The following is an 18994-nucleotide window of genomic DNA, read 5'->3' on the forward strand; positions in this document are numbered from 1 at the left end:
AGCCCGGCTTGTGATAAGCTGAAGACCAAGGGCTGAGGAGACTGTTAACTCTACCCTGTCCAGGCAAAAGGAAAAGAAATGACTGCTTTCCATTGGGGAGACATATTTTCATGCTACACCGTCATCCAGCCAGAGAGTTCACAGAAGCTTCCAGCACATATGTGATATTATTGTATGTTACCAAACTAGCAACGCTGCTTCTGAGGTAAAATTGGGCGGTTTGGGCCTCACAGACTTGAATGGGAAGCCTGTTAACACGCAGGGTGCCTCATGCACACAGGCGTATCCACCCTAGGCCACTTACACTAGGGTTGCCGCCTCATTCCTTTAATCCAGGACACATATTACTTACACAGGTTCTAAAGGTTAATATAAGGCACTAAGGGAGTTCAATGTCCACCTTAATCAGACACACAACCTGTGTAATTAATTATATATGTATCCTGAATTAAAAGGATGAGGTGGCAACCCTACCTTTCACACTTGTGCGACCTAAAAGTCGCATGATTTTGACTGGACTTGAAGCAATGCCTGTGTATTCTTGAGGTCTATTCACCTCAAAGTCAGACCAAAGTAGTGCAGGGTAGAGTTACCGCCTCATCCCTTTAACCACTTTACGACCGCCCGTCGCAGATTTACTGCGGCAGGCAGCCGCTCCTGGGCAAACCGACGTAGCTTTACGTCACTCGCTCTCAGGAGGCTAGGGGGTGAGCGCGCTCCGCCGGCGGCGCGCAGCCGCTCGTCAGCGAGGAAGCCAGTGCGTGTGTCAGGCGGCTCCGATTGCTGCCTGACACCGGCGATCTCCCCCCGCTGAGGGAGAAAGACGGTCGGCTGATGTAAACACAGCCGTCCGTCCTTCTGCCTGCAATGATCACAGAGACCATGTAATCCTGCTATATAGGATCGCATGTCTCTGTGATCATTTCAAAAGCCCAACAAAGGCTTATATTTAACCCCTTGATCACCAACGGGGTTAACCCCTTCCCTGCCAATGGCACTATTACAGTAACGGTGCATATTTTTAGCACTGATAACTGTAGTAATGTCACTGGTACCCCCAAAAATGTCTGCGGCAGACAGATCTGACCCCTAACTATGTCGCAGTCCCGCAAAAAATCGCAGATCGCCGCCAATACTAGTAAAAAAAAACAATAAAAATGACATAAATCTTTCCCGTAGTTAGTAAACGCAATAACTTTTGCACAAACCGATCAAAATACGCTTATTGCAATTTTTTTTTACCAAAAATATGTAGCAGAAAACAAATTGGCCTAAAATGTTATAAAATTTGGATTTTTACATTTTTTTTTTTTTGGGAATGTCATATAGCAGAATGTGAAAAATATAGTTTTTTTTTTTTTTTTTTTCAAAATTGTTGCTCTTTTTTTGTTTATAGCGCAAAAAAAAAAAAATCACGCAGGTGATCGAATACCACCAAAAGAAAGCTCTGTTTGTGGGAAAAAAAGGACATCAATTTTATTTGGATACTGTGTCATACGACAGCGCAATTGTCCGTTAATCGCAAAATAGGGCCTGGTCATTAAGCATTAAGCAGGAAAATCTTCGGGTCTTAAAGTGGTTAAACCAGGACACACATTCCCCAGTTCTGGACCAGAAAGATTTGCCCCTTAATGACCAGGCCATTTTTTTGCGATTCTACACTGCGTTGCTTTAACTTACAATTGCGCAGTCGTACGACGCTGTACCCAAATAAAATTGGCATCCTTTTTTTTCCCACCAATAGAGCTTTCTTTTGGTGGTCTTTGATCACCTGTGTGGTTTTTAGATTTTGTGCTATAAACAAAAAAAGAGCGACAATTTTGAAAAAAAAAAAAAAAAAAAAACATTTTTTACTTTCTGCTATAAAACATTCCCAATAAAAAAAATTAAAAAAAAAAATTTTTTTGTATCAGTTTAGGCCAATTTGTATTCTTCTACATATTGTTGGTAAAAAAAATCCCAAAAAGCATTTATTAATTGGTTTGCGCAAAAGTTCTAGCATTTACAAACTACCGATTGTCAGCCGTAAATATTCGGCCGCCGACCGATCGGCCGATTGTCGGCTTGTTAGTATGATGCTTCCGACAGCCGACAGCGCATTTTCGGCCGAACAGAATCTGTTGTGCAGACTTTAAAATATTTGTTGGCCAACACCAGAACGGCCGATTGTTCGCCAGTCAGTACAGATTTTGGCCGACAATCAGCAGATTTGCAAGACTGGGCATGCTCAGAAAAGAAAAAAAGACAAGGAAAGTTAACCATCACATGACATCACTTCTGCAGTCGGCTGTTGTTGGCCGACAAAATTCGTGTGCAGTCTTTTGCAGTTTTCAACAGACACGACAGCCCTGGACAAAAGACGGCCGATCGTTCGGCCGACGATCAGTACGTGTGTACGGGGCTTTATTTCCAAAAACACATGACTCACCAGACAGCAGCAGTCTGGGTCATTATATATATCATCTGAAGAGGGCCCTATCCTACATTTGAATTATTGGATATGGAAAGATTGGGAGACAAGGATTTCGGGCACTTGAATTTTCATAAAATTGCTTTTTATTAAACAAACATTTTAAAAAACATCTAATGATACAAGCAGATGAAGAAAATCTACATTGAACATGAGACCAGAAAACGGTCAGCAGTATCAGATATAATTTTGCATGAGGTACTGGACCTTCATATAGTATAGGAATAGTTATGTACAGAACAAGTTGTATTATGCATACATCCAATATAGTATACTTCAAAGCAGACAAAAGCTGCCGGCAGATACCTCAATGCTGAGGGTGCCGGTCAGCAGAGTCGGCCGAAGTTTACAGTAAATATATAGTATACATTACTCATGACAGTTTGCTCAACATGTTTCGCCTTCTCGGTGAAAGCTTCGTCTGGAGCTTAGTAATTGTTTTGTCTGTGTAAAAACATAAGTAATTTTAAGGAAACAGAATGTGTTGTCTACTACATATTCCATAAATGAGAATAATGCATTTTATATGTGATATACAATGTCAATGTAAAGGAAAAAACATTTCACACATATGATATTATTGTTTTAGCCATCAGGGGGAGGGGGGCTCGATGGGTAGGCAAGAGGATAGCCATTGGGACACATGTGGGGACACACACCGTATGAAATAGATAACACTATTTTTTAGGCATCAGTATATATACATGATAAAGAAAACATATCTGTATAGGATATGAACATACCTGTACAGTGTATATTCTGAACTTTTTTGGTACTGTAACGAGGAGGACTAAAAGACGGTCACTGAGCTCATAAATGGGGGAGCCGATGTTGACAAGGAGTGTAAATACAAACGCTCCTGTGTATTTGTATCTAAATTGGATATAGAAGGTGCGCTAATTATAATATATCAAACCATTAACGATAGAAAATAGCCACACCCGGTGCATGTTGATATGCAGATAGGTGAGGATGAAATTGTTTGTATACAAGAGGGAAAAGACCCATTGAAGAAAGATGCATGGACATATACCAAACACTGGGAAGGAGCTTCTACTTTATATCATCATATACCGCAATAGTTAGAGGTTTTTTGGTTTTTATGAGAGGAGTTCCAGAGGAGTAATTGCCTAGATACAGGTCGCCTGTATGGTCCCAAGTTTCCATACAAGCAAACAAATAGGATACATTGATTCCCTCATATAAGGTGCAACATTATTCAGTCTTGAATGTATAGTGGATCAGAAGAATTACTTCTAATATAGCATTACTTTCAATAAGCCCAGCAGTGGTAGTCCATGCATGTTTCAAGATAATTGGAAAATCACCAATGGTTACATACGGGTGTATTGGGGGCTCATTAATAATTAAACATGCTCACCAATCCTGCAGAGTACTTTGTTAGGATAGAGGTAAATAGAACCTGCCTTGTAAGTGGCAGACACTGTTGAATTTGAGAAAGGATTAAAGAAAGAGTTGTAAGTAAAATGGTGTGCATAATCCAAAAGATAGCGAAGATGTAAGTTTGTCGGCTTACCCTGTTGAGCCAAATTCCGTCATGAATGTCCTCCCCGGATGGGGAACCGCCGCCATACTCGGACGCTTGTATGGCGTCTTTTTATGGCGTGGGTCCCGGGTGGTTCGTCAGATCGACGTCGCCACCCCGGCCACACCCCCCGGAAATGACGATGCGGCGCAGGCGGAAGTGACTCCGCTACGGCCACTCGTAACGCTCCGAGAGGTTAGGTCAGACTCTCAGAGCTGACAAGCTCCAGAAAGTCTGATCTGGTGCCACAGGAAACAATGCTCCTGGGAGCGGAAGTTCACTGTGGCTTACCAGGCCGCACATATGTCACCGGATCGGCTGTACGGGGCTTTAGTTACAATTTTGGGGGACCAGTGACCAATACAGTGATCACTGCTAAATAATATGCACGGTTACTGTATAAATGACACTGGCAGGGAAGGGGTTAACACTGGGGTGATCAAAGGGTTAAATGTATGCCTATTTGTGCTTACTGACTGGGAGGGGGGGACTCTGTTAAAGGTACAGAGAGATCAGTGTTTTCAGCTTAGCTGAGACACACAATCTCATTGTGCCTGTCTGACAGGAGAGCCGCCTGCTTTGTTTACAGAGGCAGGTGGCTCTCCTGTCAGTTTCCATGAAGATTGCGGAAGGCCGACGGCGATTGTGCCCGCTCCTCTGCGGTCTGGCTCCCGCTGTGTCTAATCACAGCGGGAGCGCGGCTCTAGTGGCGTGCGTACGCTGCTGAGATCACATGCACACGATCACGTAGATTTCCGTGATTATGCGCAGCTGAGCCACCCTGCTGCAGTGGGGCGGTAAGCAAGTGGTCAAAGCAGAACTCCACCCAAAACGGGAAGTTTCACTTTAAGCACTCGTTCCCTGCTCCTCTTGCGCAACTGGCACTGTTGGGGAGCGGGGGGGGGGGGGCCCAGGTACCCATTTTTGACAGGTACCTGCTCCCACTTCCATTCCCAGCGCTGTGGCACTGGGAACAGAAGTTCTTCTTCCTCCCTCCCCCTGCAGTCTTCTGGGACACTGACAGGTCCCAGAAGGCTGCATCCACCAATACAGGATGCGCCGCGCGACTCTCACATGCGCAGTGGGTGCCCAGGTGGGAAGCCGCAAGCTGTCACAGCCTGGTGTCCATAGTGAAGATGCCAGCGCCACCAAGGGAGGACAGAGGAAGAAGATGGCTGCGGTGAGTTGGACCATGGGACAGGTGAATGGCTGTCTTTTAGAGTTCAGCAGCTGCACTATTTGTAACTACTGACTTTTATTTTTTTTATAGGTGCCTGGAGATCCTCTTTAATTACACAGGTTCTGTGGTTGATTAAGGTGGTAATTAAACTCCCTTGGTGCTCTATGTGCATTATATCAGCCTCAGAACCAGTCTAATTAATGTGTGTCTGGGATTAAAGGGATAAGGTGGCAACCCTAGTGCAGGGACTACTTTGAAGTCGCACAGATATGAATGGTATTCATTGGAAATCATGGGGTACGACTGGTCATGCAACTTTGCAGTCCTAAGTCGCAGGACAAGTCCCACAAGTGTGAAAGGGGACCAAGGGCTCATGCACACAGCAGCGCAATAAAAAAAAAAGGTGCTTTTAGGCCCCTTTCACACTTGTGCGACTTGGGACTTGCAAAGTCACATGACAAGTTGTACTCCATGATTTCCAATGAGTACCAGTTATATCTGTGCGGCTTCAAAGTAGTCCCTGCACTACTTTGGTCCGACTTTGATGCATTTTGAGGTCCAAACACCTCAAGATTACACAGGCATCGCTTCAAGTCCAGTCAAAATAGCAGCAGAAAATTGCGCGACTATTAGGTCGCACCAGTGTGAAAGGGGCCTTATTTCTCTGCCTGAGCCCCCGTTCACAGAGGCGCGATTTGACAGATCACATTGCATGCCAAATTGCAGCCTATTGCCGGCAACTGTACTGTCCCAATCAGTGCGACGCCGACTTTGCGCACCGATTTCCAAAAGTAGTTTCTGCACTACTTTTGGCGACTTCGTGGAGTGATTTCAATAGACATCTGTGTAGGAACCTGCACAGATGTCATTTGAATCGCCCCCGAACTTGCACTGAAATGTGGGTTTGAAATCGCGTGCGTTCAGCTGAATTCTCATGATTTCAAACCCGCGTTTAGAGTAAGCAAGGGTTCATTCACACTGCAGCTCAAAAAAAAAAAGCTGCCTTTAAAGGCATTTGAGCTTTTATTTCTCTGACTAAACCCCTGTTTACATCGGTGCGATTTTACATGTCAAATTGCAGCCTATTGCCGACACTGGCACTGTCCCAATCAGTGCAACGCAGACTTTGCGATGCCGCACCGATTTCCAAATGTACTTCCTGCACTACTTTTGGAGACTTCAGGGCCAATTTCAATAGACATCTGTGCAGGAACCCGCACAGATGTCATTAGAATCGCCCTCAAACTTGCACTGAAATGTGGGTTTGAAATCATGCGCGTTCAGCTGAACCCGCATGATTTCAAACCCGAGTTCAGTGTGAACGAGGGCTAAGGGCTCATGCACAGTGCAGCTCAAAGAAGCTGTTTCTACAGGCTTTTGAGGTAAAAAAAAAAAAAAGCTGTACTGAACTTTTTCAAGCTGCAGTGTGTAATGGCTCGTTTCCACTGAGCTTTCTGGTACGGTTCGGTTTGGTACGGTACGCTATTTATAGCGTTTCCATTGTGAATGGTACCCTTATTCCGAACCGTACCGTACCACTTTTTTGGGACCCTTTTCGTTGGGGTACCAAGCACATTAGTACCGTACCAACAGGGTGGAGCTACACTCTGCAGAACTTTGATTGGTTGAGAGAATCGTCACTTCCGTGGGCGGCATTCATAATGTGTTTACAGAAGCAACAGAAATGTCAGCGCGCAGGGAAACTTGGTGCAGATCTTCCTGGGTATTATCAGTGAGGAAAGGGTGCAAAGAGAACTCGATGGAATGGTGAGAAACGGGAAGGTGTTCCAGCATGTTTCTGAGAGGATGGCTGAAGAGGGGTTCCAGCGGACGCCAGAGCAGTGCCGCATTAAATGCAAGAAGCTGCGGAGCGAATACCGTAAGGTGAAAGACCACAACAGCCGGAGTGGTGTAAACAGAAAGACCTGGAAATGGTTTCATATGCTGGACGCTATCTATGGACACAGACCCGCCAATTTGGGAAGAGGGGGAGTCAATGATGGAGTCTACTGGTATGTTCATAGCTGTATGTATAGTATGGTATATCTTGAACCTATTGTTACAGTGTACTTACCTGACTTGTAACATTTCAGTTGAGGATCCTATCAGTCAGGATGAAACCACAGAGGCACTATTCACCTTTGAGAACTCACCTGCAAGTTCGATTTCAACTGCAACTTCGATGTCAACTGCAAGTTTGAGTTCAACTGCAAGTTTGAGTGCAACTTCGATGTCAACTGCAAGTTTGAGTTCAACTGCAAGTTTGAGTTCAACTGCAAGTTTGAGTTCAACTGCAAGTTTGAGTTCAACTGCAAGTTTTGAGTTCAACTGCAAGTTCGAGTTCAACTGCATGTACACCGACACCACCAGAATCTGCGCCATCATCTGCGAGAACACCGGTGTACACTCATCAGTAAGACATGAAAACCAGAGTGAAAAGTCACACAACTTTTTGTACAATGATTTTTTATTTTGGATTAATAGTAATACAATAATCATGCTATTGCATTGTACTTCTAATGTCTCCCCCCTACATATATCTGCATACATTTAATCACAAGAACAGAAATTCTTCAAACATTGATGTCTGTTTTGCATTCTAGGCAGGAGAAAAAGGGGGCAGCAGGATGTTGTTGCAGCCCTGGTGGAGATGCAGGCAGCTGATGAGAGGCATCAGGAATGGTTAGAGAGGATGGAGGACCGTCGTGAGCGACGCTTTGAGATGATGCTGGAGGATGCCCGTGAGGCAAGGCGGCATGAGGCTGAAATCACATTGAGCAGCAACACATTGAGCAGACTGCAAGCTTCAATCAGGCCTTCCTTGGCACTCTCAGTCAGCTGGTGCAGGTGTTGAGCAACTGTCGTGATCCTCTGCCTCCATCCAGCCACTAGTGCTTTGCACCCAGCACACTTGTTTGACACTCTACACTATTTTTTTGCACTACTTTTCCTGTTGTTACACAACTCATTCAATAAAGCACTTGTTTGACTATTTTCAAATGAAATGAAATAATTTTTTCCATTAATAGGCATCATGTGTTCTATGGCTGTCTCACAGGCCGTACCCATTCTACAAATTGATGTCATTCTGTTTACATTACTGACGTTAACTGTTAAAGGATTACTCTCCATATGGTGGACTTCACTGGTCTCCAAATTGTTGAAGATCAAAAGTACAGTTTCAGTGCAGCTTCAAATGGCTTTAAACTATCCCAGACAAGGAATAATCTTATCTAGTAAAATGATCGTTCATTTTCTCCAAAATGATCGCCTTTGTCAGATAAACGTATTTACTTATTCTTTAAAAAGTTTACACTGTATGTCCTACGCCTTTTCTATTCTACTTAAGAATTGAACGCAGTGACAGTTTCAATTTGTTCAAAAGTAGAATAGGGAAGGCGTAGGACATTACTTTTTGAAGAATACAGAAAGTGTAAGCACTTGCAAGGCGATCATTTGTGTTTTTTTTGTTCGCTTCACTATATAAGACCCTCGTCTGGTATCATTTCAAGCCCTTTGAAGCTAAACTTTTACCCTCAACAATTTGGGGCCAGTTGAAGTACACCATATGGAGAATAATCCTGGAATGTTTTCATCAAAAACCATAATTTCTTATTGCATGAGGAAAGACAGACATGAACATTTTTGATGACATGGGGGTTGAGCAAATTATCATTAACTAAATAGAAAAAAATAGTAAATAGAAATTAATTGTTCAAATAATGCATCAGACCCTCTCGTACATCTCTGCCCTCCTCTTCTGCATCCTGTGCCAGTGCCACAACAGGCTCTGCTGCTACAGGTGTATCCCATTCTTGTTGGTAATCCTCTCCATGACTTTCACAAAGATTGTGCAGAGCACAACAAGTCAACACCATGGATTTCACCAGTTCAATGTCGCTGTCATTCCTCTTCATAAGGCACCGCCACCTGCCCTTAAGCCTCCCAAAAGCATTTTCTACCACCACCCAAGCCCTGCACACTTTCTTGTTGTAGGTCAGTTGTTCTTCTGTCAGTCGGCCATTGTCGGGAAATGGTTTTAGGAGCCAATTCAACAAAGGATAGGCAGAGTCTCCTAGCACATAATAGCCAGCGTTCACGCCACCGATGTTCCTGGTGCAAGCTGGGTAAAGGCATCCTCGCTCCACTAACTCCCACAATGTGGACAGTTTCAGGACACGAGCATCATGCAAACTCCCAGCCATTCCTGCATATACACTCCAAAACAATCCTTTCCCATCTACAACTCCTTGCAGGATGATAGAATGCCAGCCTTTTCTATTGACGTAATCACAGTGGTACTCCTTTGGGGCAATAATGGGTATGTGACACCCATCAATGGCACCAACACACATAGGAAGTCCCCATCGATTCTCAAAGTAGTCTGCCATTTCTTTAAGCTTTTGCTGGTCAGGGAAACAAATCTGTTTGGAAACAAACAAAGAGCAGGCGGCCTCACAGAAATCCTGCACACACAGCGACACACTGTTGTTTTGCTGACACCAAAAAGATGGCCAATACTTCTGTAGTCGCTGTTGGTTGCCAGCTTCCATAGTGCAATTGCAACTCTTTTCTTCAGGGGAACACACACTCGGAAGTTTGTATCCTGTTTTAACATTACTTGATACAGCTTGGTACAAAGGAACAGAAAAGTTTCTTCAGACATCCTGAAGTTGTGCACCCACTGTGTGTGTGTGTGAATCCTGGAACGATCACATCCCACCATTTATCTGATCGGTTGAATGTCCAAATGGTTGGTCTGCGGCGCCGATTTTGCAACAGATTGATTATCTGGAAAAAAATACATTGCAAACATGTCATACACACTGTAGTAGTAAATGAGGGTATGTTCAGGTACTTAAATGCAACTACCAGGTACGGGAAATATTAGCAATGACAGGCAGTAATTTCCTGCCTGGAAACTCCCCTCCATGTTAGCCAATGTGTCCATGCACACTATGGCTTTTTCAGGAGTTTACAGGCATAAGCTCTTACAAGCAGAAACAAACCCCACCAAACTCACGTTTTTAGAGGAGCTTTCGAGCAGAAAAGACTCCTAAGTGCCCAAAAATGCATGAAAGAGAAAACACAAGAAAAATGCCTCTAAGCTTGTGTTTTTTACTTGCGCTTATGCACGTTTACAGGCATATTCTGTTTAGAAGTGTTTGAGCATAAACTCATTCTATTGGCTACAATGTTTATGTATTCTAGCCACTAGAATGAATTTACGCTCATAAGTGCATATTTATACACCTTAAGGTGCATTCCAGTGTAAATGATGCTCATAAGTTCCTCTCCAAACGCAGTTTTGGGGCATTTTTTAATGCCTCTAAACACTGCTCTTAAAGCAGTAGTAAACTCATTTTTAGAACATGTACCTTCAGGTAAACCTATAATAAGGTTTTTCTGTAGATACAGTGAATTTCTCCTAAACTTGCACTGTTTAGAAGATATTCACACTGGTTGCAGCCTGTGACGTCACCTTAAGCTCTGAAGTGCATCAGCTCTGAAGGCCTGGCATACCGTGCTGGACCTTCAGAGCTCCATGCCAGAGCCAGGGCTCCCGTGTGTAGGAGTGATGTCATTGTGGCCCAATGACATCACTCAGCTGGAGCCTGTGAACCCGGAAGCCAGACCAGGTAACGATGGAAGCCCTGTCAGCGGTGACAGCACACCCTGGATGGCTTTGTTTTAAAGAGGTTGTAAACCCACATTTTTATTTTTTTTCACCCTGCAAGAGAAACCCAATCAGCACTCAGTCAGCACCTGAAATCTTTGAATTACCAATGACTATAAAACCCTTTTGTGTGTCAACGTTTTTTCCAGTGTCTAGGCACTGTAAAAGTGTCACACAATGTTTCTGCAGCTGGACCTCAGCTGCCAAATTTCTAAAGGCGCTTTTACACTGCATGGAACGGATCGGTTTGGCGCTTTTCTACTGCATGGTACAGGTTAGAACGGTTCGGTACGGTTTGGTACAGCGGCGCTTTTCCACTACATGGTACGGCTTCGGTACGGCTCGCTTAAAAAGTACCACCTCGGTTGTACCACTCGGTTGTACCGATACCATATCCCACAATCCTTTGTATGCAGCATTGATTGTTTGTCACTACTAGCCACTGATTGGTCAGAGAATCGTTGTAATCCCACCCACTTACTATTAAGTACTACAACAGTGGAAAAGCAAACCGAGCCGAGTAGAGCCTATACAGTGCTGAAAGGTGACGACTTGTACCATGCAGTGGAAAAGCAAACTGAGCCGAGCTGGGCCAAGCAGTGCCGAGTGGGAGCTGAGCCGGTACTTGCAGTGGAAAAGTGCCAAAATGTATGCTGCAGGGTAAATCTTGCATTGTTTTTATCTCTTATATAATACACTCTAATGTTTATTGCAAGAAAAAAAACTGCCTTGTCCCTTCCACTTATCTTTCAGCCAAACCAATCTGCTCACATACTGTTCAGCTACTGAACAATATTTGTAGCTATTGTGTCTCAAATAATACATTTTAATATTTTTTGCAGGATAAAGTTTGTCTTGTCCCTCTTCATATATTGTGGCCCAATCAAGCTGCCTACATAGCATCCAGTCTCTGAACAATAAAAATCTATATTAGCTGCGCTAACCAATGCGTGAAAAATGAATAACCCAAAATAACATACAATAAAAGAACATACAATATCAGTGTTCGAACACCACTAACAATGTGCACAAAAAATGTGGAAATATATGTATCTAATATTAATATAAAAATAAAATGTCCATTAATCCATTCAGTGCCAATAATCGTGTATATAGCTCCTCATATGGTGATACACCCAACTGTTTCATGCTTATTTCCACTACTTTTCAAAATTCACACTCACCAGACAGTGTAATATGGGTCTGATCAATATAAACGTCTCTCAGGTATATACAACAGGATATGTAACGGTCCCAGGTTTATGCAATGGCGTTCCACTGACTCCTTGTTTGGACCAATTGGCTCCCTTCTCATGCACTCATGTAATCAAAAAATAGCCATCATTGCGCAATATCCCATTCAGTTTTATTAAAAACCTTTTAAAAATTTACACTCACATGTGGAAGTGCCCTCAGACAAGCACTAAGTTCATCCAGCCATCCACTGAGCCTACGTGACGGCTGTTCCGTCCACTGGAGCCGGCGTGCATTCCAAGCCTCGATTTTGATGCAGGTCAGAAACCAGAAGAAGTGCAACCCTCACTCCACTAGTGTCAATGCGTTTCGCAGTAGACATGCGTCATCAAGAAGCAACACTCTAGGAGTGGCTTCACACTGCCCCAATGCGCTTCTGCTAGAGCTCGGCATGGTTTTTGTGTGGGTTTGCTGCACCCTCCCATAGACTTCTATGACGTCCTGTGATTTTGGAGTGGTTTCAGCATGCTGCATCTTTTGTGTGTTTTATGAAACTGCACCAAAACTGTGGGACATCATAGAAGTATATGGAAAAGTGCTATAGATACACAATTTTCTGCGCTATAAAAATATATATACATAAAAATAAGTGTGGTCCAAATCAAAAAGTGCAATATACCATGAAAAGTGCAATGTCCCAAAAAAGTCTTTGCTAAGATTGTTCAAAATATAACACCTTTTCCTAATGCTCCACCACCAAATTGAGACTTAAAATCTGCTTACCAGCCTTTAATGACTCAAATCATAAGAGTCAAAATTTGCAACATATGGGCCACTAGTACCCCTTAGTAGTCACACTTTAAAGGTAAGATTGCTCTCCATCAAGGGATTTCTCTGTGGGATTTTACTTCCTGTTTGCACTCCATGCTGGTCCAGGAAGTTGCCGGGTGGCTATCTTGCCAGCCTTTGGATTGCTATGCACCTGGACGGCTCTGAGGACTGGAGACCCTTGCTGCTGTGGGCTGAGGATGCGGACTGAGCGGTTTATCCCACTGATGAGCCTTTTCACACATCACCTTTGTGTTCTTAAACTTGTTTTGTATATAATAAACCCCTTGTTGCTACACATGATGGGACATTCCTGTATGGCTGTGTGCATGGCCCTTCTACACTGAGTTACACTCTGACAGGAAGCTCATTGAACTACTTAGAGTGCTTAACAGCACCCTTGAAGTTCATTGAGAACTACAAGCTGACAGCTTCAAAAGCTGCATGAAGTGCTCTAGAATTTTCTAGTAGAGGACTGCGCTGACTTTTGCCTTAGAAATCAAGGTCCCAGAGTCTGGAGGAAGAGTGGCGAGGCACAGAATCCAATTTTCGAGGTCCAGTGTGAGGTTTTAAGTCAGTGATGATTTGGGGAGCCATGTCATCTGCTGGTGTTGGTCCACTGTGTTTTATCAAGTCCAAAGTCAGCACAGCCCTTTACCGGGAAATTCTAGAGCACTTCATGCTACTCTCTGCTGACCAGCTTTATGGAGATGCTGATTTAATTTTCCAGCATGACTTGGCACCTGCCCACACTGCCAAAAGTGGTTTAATGATCATGGTATCACTGTGCTTGATTGGCCAGCAAACTCGCCTGACCTAAACCCCATAAAGAATCTCTGAGGTATTGTCAAGAGAAGATGAGAGACACCAGACCCCACAATGCAGACAATCTGAAGTCTGCTATCAAAGCAACCTGGGCTTCCATATAACACCTCAGCAGTTTCACAGGCTTATATGCCATGCAGGGCTGTTGCAAGGATTTTTGATACCTTAGGCAAAACCTGATTTTGCCCCCCCCCCCCCCCCCGGCTCCACCCCCTTTACCCTGCACATGAGTGCGGTATGCTTATTGTGGAAGGATTTAAGAGTGTGTTTCGTACGGGGGTGCATTTCATACAGAGTGCAAGGTTCAGAAATGCGTTGTACAGGGTGCAAGGTTCAGGAGTGCGTTGTGCAGGGTGCAAGGTTCAGGAGTGCGTTGTGCAAGGTTCAGGAGTGCGTTTTGTACAGGGTACAAGCTTCAGGAGTGCATTGTTCAGGGTGTGGGCTTCAGGAGTGCGTTTCATACAGAGTCCAAGGTTCAGAAGTGCGTTGTACAGAGTGCAGGTTCAGGAATGGATTGTACAGAGTGCAAGGTTCAGGAGTGCGTTGTATAGGGGGCACGGTTCAGGAATTTGTTAAACTGCAAAGACACCAATGAATTAAACATAGCACACTTACATCCTAAAATCTTGATTCGCAGCATACAGGAGCCGAGGGAAGAATGCAGGCATCAGATGGAAAATAAATGAGAGCAGCCTATAGCAGGACATTGAGCAGTATAAACCTCTATTCAGCACAACCAGGGATTGGTGGGCAAGCCAGCAGGGCATACGGCCGCAAGGAGAGTCCATGAGTGGAGCTGTCAAATCGAAGCGCTGATGTAGGGAAGGGCAAGGCCAAAATATGGGGCTCCGCCCCTTTGTCCCCTGCATAGACAAAACAGTCGCCATTTATACATTGGTTGGCGGGAAAGAAGGTGGCATAGGGTGTGACCAACTACTGCATGTGCACCCGCAGCTCTGTATAATCAACCTGAATTATACACAGCTGTGGGTGCACATGCAATAGTTGGTCCCGCCCCCTGCCACCTTCTTCTTCACCGGCCACCAATGTGTAAGTGCTGGCTGTTTTCTCTATGCACGGAACAAAGGGGCGGAGCCCCGCATATCGGCCCTGCCCTTTCCGACATCAGAGCTTCAATTTGACAGCTCCACTCTCAGACTCACACACACTCTCATTGTGGCCATATGCCCCGCTGGCTTGGGGCTCAAAGTATGCTACTCCACAAGTGATGGACGCTGGGGGGGGGGAGAGATATAGAGGGAGGGATGCAGAGAGTGAGGGAGGGCGAGCACCGCCCCCCACTGATGTGCTCCCTAGGCCGGCGCTGACCTTGCCTATAGGTAGCGCCGGCCCTGATGCCACGCCGCATTAATGCAGTAATTTATGCAAAAGGAGCCCCGACTAAGTTATTGAGTGTATACTATACTGTACTTGGACATACTTTAATACTAGTAAGCCAACATTTCTGTATTAAAAAATACTTTTTTTTTTTTTATTGGTCTTATGTAATATTCACATTTTCTGAGATACTTAATTTTGGGTTTTCAGTAGCTGTAAGCTATAATCATCAAAATTAAGAGAAAGAAATGCTTGAAATATATCACTCTGTGTGTAACGATCACTTTTTGAATTGAATTACTGAAATAAAATCAACTTTTTGATGATATTCGAATTTTTTGAGATGAACCTGTGTATATGCGTGATTCTGCACAGAACTGCCGCCCTGTAGCAGTAAATCTGCTATAAGGCGGTCCTTTGGTGGTTAACGTTGTCCCTCCTCTAATACAATTTCACTCATATGGAAATTCTGAAAAATTGTTCTTTGGAGCATGTGATCTTGTGCCATCGTTGAGTCATGTAATTTCATTCAATAATCCTTAGAATTTCATCCAGACCTGCTGCTTGAATGGGATTCCAGATGTAATAAACTGTTTTCTTTTGTGTCTAGTATATGCATTACTAAATGTACAATTTTCCCAAAGAAAAACCACATAAACTTTTGATTTTCATTCTTTTGAGTAAAATTTTCCATAATGCTGCTTCAAATTTTCTCACCTCTACGGCTGCAAACGACCATTGATTTGACCCCACTAACCAATAGAAAAGAGAACAAACACTCCAAAAAGAAAATTTTTCTACCAAAATTCTATTGGTGTTTGGCCAGCTTTACTCTCTCACTTGAACAGTTCCTCCAAAGGGATCTTCTTAGATCATTATCATTAATTCTCAACAGAGGGCAGGGTAGTGCTGTGATTTCTGCATCTATAGAGATGACGCAGACTGATGTAACTACAGAGACAGCATATAATCAACATCTCAACAGCTGCAACCTTACCTGATTGAGTGAAGTGGCTATTGCTGAAGGCTCAAGAAATTATCAGCGCAAGAATTCACAAGGGTTGGCTGTCAGAGAGACATCTAATTAAAGGTAAAAATTTGGAGATAGCAAGTTTTTATTTTCTTTCATTTATTGAAAGCACTGTTCATCCCATACTTTGTATTACAGAAATGCACTACTAATAACAGAAATTGTTTTTACATTTAAAGTGTATGATTAGCCAAAACTTTTTTTTAATCTTTTGGATAATGTAAGAAAGAATTAGGACTGCTGACAGATTTTTTAAAATGTATTTAATAATGCTGTGAACATGCAATAAATAATGATGCATAGAAGTGCTGAGGTTATGGACAGTTGTACAGGTATAAAAATGATTGCACAAATTAGACCGTGATACCAGAGCATGTTGTAATGTTGGATTTCTTCCATGGGCTAATAGGGGCATGCATCAGATTCCAAAGGCAAGACTCAGCAGATTCTTGCGGCTGCTTGGATGGGTGTATGCAAACAGCAGTGGCCGTGTAGCTTTTACAAAGCAATAGCAATAGTACCTGCAGTTGTCCAAGCCTGGAGGCATCTGTCTTTGTCCAGTGGTGATCATCCGTTCCTAACTGCATGTGCATTTATCCATGGACAGCCAGGACAGCTAATTGTAAACACCACCGATTCTTGCTGCCGGAATTAACAGACTGGCCCTAATTGCCCGTGTGAATTGGCCCTTATAAAGTATGACAAAGAAAGGTAGTAGTACAAGAAAAAAAGCAGCAGTACACAGAACCATATTTAAGAAAGACACAGATGATGAAAGAAGTTCTGATATCAGTGACTATGACCTATTAGGGTTGATTCACTAAAAGCAAATAGGCTATTCACTTAGTGAGGAAATTTTCCCCAGAGCTGGTGAATAGGGTGAAGTTCTTCTACTTCCATCTTCCAAATATGTGCAAACAAAAATGTTGTTTTTTTTTAAATTTCCTTGCAGGTGATGGCATATTCTATGCAAAGTGATAATTCACCATATCCACTATGCTCTTGGGCAAATTCCCTTGCAAAGTGAACAGCCTATTTGCCTTATACCAGGGATGTCCAAAGTCAGGCTGTGGGCCGCTTTAAGCAGCTCGACAGGTAATTTGGAAAAATCTATTGTTGTGGCCCCTGTAAATCCCCGAGCGCTGCTTAGGACCTCTGGGATCTCTGGATCTTTCAACTCGCCTGTTACTTGTGAATACACTATTATTAACACCCACCGCCCACCCCCCGCCAGCTTTATATCCCTTGCTCAACATAGTAAATAGAACATTGAAAAGTTGTTGGGACAACCATACAATAAGCAGGCACTCCTCACGCTCCCCTGCATTGGGTCACCGCACATGCCGCTCACCACCAGCGGCTCTATAGTGGTTCAAGCCTCATTTTGGTCCTCCTTCCCTGTCACGTTCGGGTTTCCTTCTCGGTCAGCACTCATAGTGGGTGATCGGAGGGGCCACAGACAGCGATCCTCCTTGCCTCCTATACTGGGCATTGTGTGACCTCTTTTCCACCCTTCCCTGTCCAGGTTTGAGGCATTCTGTTATCTTCTCCTCACAGCCCAAGCAAGGCACAACTGTCCACACTGCTGTATGGTTCCTGGCTGGTTTTATGCCTTCACACACACTGGATGGTTACCAAGCTGTGAGTTTTTAACCCCTTATTTTGGCTTTACCATTGCAGATGCAGCGGGGGGTCATTGTACAAGGTGTACTGCTGTTTTATACATACATGGAACTGGTTTTGAATAAAACCTTTCAATGTTCTATTTACTACATTGGCATCATTCATGACTATTATTGCTGCCATCATTAGTCATCATCCGGGAGTTCATATAGCGCTTATATGTGCTTAACCCTTGTGTGACTGATTAGGGAGCACGCATGCTCTGAACTGAGATGAATACATTGTAAAATCTCAGTTGGTCTAAATCAGTTATAAATATATTTGGACACAGCATGTATACTTGGTGTTATGTTCCTGTTCATATTTTTCTAACTTAAGGCCTCATGCACACTGGACGTTTTTGGAGCTGCTGTTAGCAGCGTCAGACGTTTTTTTTTTTTTTGCAGCTGCAGAACGCCCATCCATGTTATTCTATGGCCTCATGCACACATAGAGCTTTTAGGAGCTCCAAGTGGCATAGGCATTTTACAGCTCCAAAAAAAACCCAGGAACTGTGCGTTCTGGAGCTGCAGCGTCAAGCTGTAAAAACGTCTGACGCTGCGTTAAGCCACGTTATACGTTTTTTTTTCTTCCATTCAAAATCAATGGTTCCCTATGAGAGCCTATTGATTTTAATGGAAGGCGCATCGCAAGTCGGATCAGGATGATCCGACTTGCGGTGCGACTTGCGCTGTGAGAATCTTGAGGGGGAACTCCACGCCAAAATGGGGAAAAAAATGGCGTGGGGTTCCCCCCCGGGTTCCAAACCAGGCCCTTCGGGTCTGATATGGAATTTGAGGGTAGCGCCATGCCGAAAAAACGGCGTGGGGCCCCCCCCAAAATCCATACCAAACCCTTATCCGAGCATGCAGCCCAGGAAAGGGGAGGGGACAAGCAAGCGGCCCCACCCCCCCTGGACCATACCAGGCCACACGCCCTCAACATGGGGGTGTGGGTGCTTTGGGGCAGGAGGGGCTCTGCACCCCCCCCACCCCAAAGCACCTTGCCCCCATGTTGATGAGGACAAGGGCCTCATCCCCACAACCTTGGCCGGTGGTTGTGGGGGTCTGCGGGCAGGGGGCTCATCGGAATCTGGAAGCCCCCTTTAGCAAGGGGGCCCCCCAGATCCCGGACCCCCTCCCTATGTGAATGGGTATGGGGTACATTACATACCCCTACCCATTCACCCCATAAAAGGCAGTGTATTATGTAAATAATGACAGGAGACGTTTTGAAAAGTTTAT

The 18994-nt window shown here is 44.1% G+C and overlaps 1 pseudogene across 1 annotated transcript in view; it reads left to right on the forward strand.

Moving 5' to 3' along the window:
• The first annotated feature begins 15990 nt into the window (after positions 1-15990).
• Positions 15991-18994, forward strand: part of LOC309544636 (calcyphosin-like protein) — a 37168-nt pseudogene continuing 34164 nt past the window's right edge. Inside the window, exon 1 of the transcript XR_014226141.1 lies at positions 15991-16148. The product of XR_014226141.1 is annotated as a calcyphosin-like protein (transcript). The remainder of the gene's footprint in view (positions 16149-18994) is intronic.

Source organism: Pelophylax lessonae (assembly GCF_965119305.1).
Source record: "Pelophylax lessonae genome assembly, chromosome: 1".
NCBI classification, from domain to species: Eukaryota; Metazoa; Chordata; class Amphibia; order Anura; family Ranidae; genus Pelophylax; species Pelophylax lessonae.